Genomic DNA, 2,803 nt, shown 5'->3' on the forward strand with positions numbered 1-2,803 from the left:
ACAAACCTTAGTGGCCCTGGTCCTAGAGATATGTCATAGTTATCCAAGGTATAATAGCAAAGATCTGGATCCCATTCCTGAAGTAGTGTGTGATAAAGTTTGCATATTTGTCTCCGCCCAAATCTTATGTTGAACTGTAATCCTCAGTGCTAGAACTGGGGCCTGGTAGGAGGTGATTGAGTCATGGGGGTGGATCCCTTATTAATGGCTTAATGTGTCTTCATGATAGTTCTCATGAGGTCTAGTCCTTTAAAAGTAGGTGGCACCCTCTCCCACTTGTGCTCTCTCCCTTTCTCCTGCTTTTGCTGTGTTATGTGCCTGCTTCCCCTGCACCTTCTGCCATGATTTTAAGCTTCCAGAGGCCTCATCAGAAGCTGAGCAGATGCCCAGAATCATGCTTCTTGTACAGCCTGCAGAACTGTTAGCCAATTAAATTTATTTTCTTTATAAATTACCCAGTCTCAGGTATTTCTTTCTAGCAATGCAAAAATGCCCTAATATAGTGTGGTTCTTATCTCAGCCCAAATTATTGAAATTTTGAGCACCTAACTGTCACCATTGAAGAGGATTGTGCCTATCGCTAATATTTGTTACACATCTCCATGTCTCAGAACTCTCTTAGGACTCGAAATCAATGCTAGGTGCTTGCCTCCCTGTAGATCTAGCTGTGGTTCCAACCATTAGAGTATCCCCTGCTTTCCAGCAGACAAGGGTACTCAGCAGGAGGGACTGTGGACTTCTTAAATCTCTCACTAGGCTGTAAGTAGAAAAGCATACACTTAGCGCCATCCATATTGGAGCAAGAAGATCAGACATACTGCCCCATGTATAAACCGTTCAAAATAAAATCTTGACCACTACCTAACCACTCACATTCTCTACAGCAGGCAGCCTAGAGCCTGTTGTGGTGACTTGGCCTAGCACTGTAGCTCCCTGCCAGCTTGATCTCAGCAGGTGAGCCCTTAGAGCAGACTAGGTAGCAGAAAGGTAGCTTTAATAACACAGTGGCAAAGTGAAGCAACTCTCTTACTGCAAACCACTGACGCATATAAGTAATTCTCTGATCTTGTATTTTATCTCTTTTGTTTAATCCTATCATTCTTTTTTTCCCCCAGGAAAGAAAGTCTGAACTTTTATGCTTTGTTTTTGAAATCCCTAAATATGTGGAATTGACCCAGTGGTCTTCCCTTCTGTATTTTGTGAACCAAAGGAAAGATAGCTAAGGCCTCAATCCTAATGTAGGACCAGACAGAAGATGTAATGTCTCAGTGGTAGCTCTACACACAGGCCAACTCTCCCTTGGTAGGGACAGGTAGTCAGCTGTGTGTATCCAAACCTGAGCTGCCCATTCTCTCCTGGAACTTTATAAGGCCACATGTCCCAGAAAGATACCTTAATCCTCTGAGCAGGAAAATAATGGACACTTGGAAAACATCAGTGGGTCACTTCATGTATCAGGAACCCGGGAAGACCTTGCCAAGAATAACAGCATTTTCTATGCTGATGCTCTTCAGGAAATACTAAGAGAACTCTAACTGGTCTTGTAGCAAACTGCAGAAGCTGCAGTGTTGTGGACCTTTTCAAAGCAGGCTCCACAGCTGGGTCACTTCACTTCTACCCTCCCACCCTGCGTGACCTGCGTAATCTTTAGTTAGGGCTTTTGCTTGTCTAACTCCTCAATGATCGTTGCCTTTTCTAATGCCAGTCAAGATAGGAAGCATCTAAAATTTAGCAAGTATAAAAACCAAAATATTTATTTTAAGATCTATAGAGATGTTTCCCAGGCTTTTGAATATATTGTCATACAAAGAAATATATCTGTTCAGCACACTGAGATCTTCATGGCTATATTTATTGCTAGAAGTGGTTGACCCCAAGGGCTGCCCCAGACCCTGCCCAAAAGCCCTGATGTCTGAAGGCATTTATCCACACTGGCTGGAAATCTCAGATATATGCAGAACTAAATGTTTTAGCAGGGCACTTACGGTTCTTCATAGACTATTTTCCTACATCATCTCTCTCTATTTCTCCAATGTATGACCTTTCAGCCAATGGATGATCTCCATACAGTCAGTAGAGTTTTATCCTTCATAAATTTGCACATGCTGCTTTCTGAACCTAGAATACCTGCTCAGCCTTTCTACATGTGACAAAGTCCTTTTTCTCTTTTAGGATTCAGCCAAATATTATAATCTATTTTTGCAGAAAAATTTAGGCATTCATTCTTTCTTCAGTGTTTCTTCAGTATCTTGTTTGTACCACAGCTTTATAATATTTCACATTTGATGTCATCATTTCTTCATTAATCAAACACTCCAAGGAAGAAAATGAAATTAACTTTTGATTAATCAACCTCTATATGCCAGTATTGGTGCTTTGTGCTTTTACAGACATGATTGCATTTGACCCTCTATGTTGTGAAAGGCATGAAGTCTCAAAACCATTTTTGCATAAGAAAAGGATAATTAGAATTATCCTACAACTCTCTTAAGGTGAAACATCTGATAAGTGATGAGGAATGAATTGCTATTAATGTTCTCCGATTTTACGAACCGTGGCCCTCTTATTTGCCTAGTTCTTTAAAACCCAGCCTAACATAAAGATACCCATCACAATGTTTAACAAATAAAATGGGGAAGGAACAAAACAACAAAAGGAAGAAAGGAAACATTGAAGGAGAGGATAAAAAAGAAAGGAATCAATTAACCAAACAACTGCATTCTAGGAAAAAAAAGAATCTCTGGATTTGTGTGCGGGACACAGACTCTGTTAGCTTCTGACTTTCGAATAATTGTTGAACTGT

At 40.5% G+C, this 2,803-nt stretch overlaps 1 protein-coding gene across 1 annotated transcript in view; it reads left to right on the plus strand.

The window, feature by feature from the left end:
* LOC105532500 (ephrin type-A receptor 6-like) overlaps positions 1–2,803 on the plus strand; it is a 467,689-nt gene that overhangs the window by 231,835 nt on the left and 233,051 nt on the right. The window lies entirely within an intron of this gene.

The sequence above is a fragment of the Mandrillus leucophaeus genome, unplaced genomic scaffold (genome assembly GCF_000951045.1).
Source record: "Mandrillus leucophaeus isolate KB7577 unplaced genomic scaffold, Mleu.le_1.0 Scaffold963, whole genome shotgun sequence".
NCBI lineage: Eukaryota > Metazoa > Chordata > Mammalia > Primates > Cercopithecidae > Mandrillus > Mandrillus leucophaeus.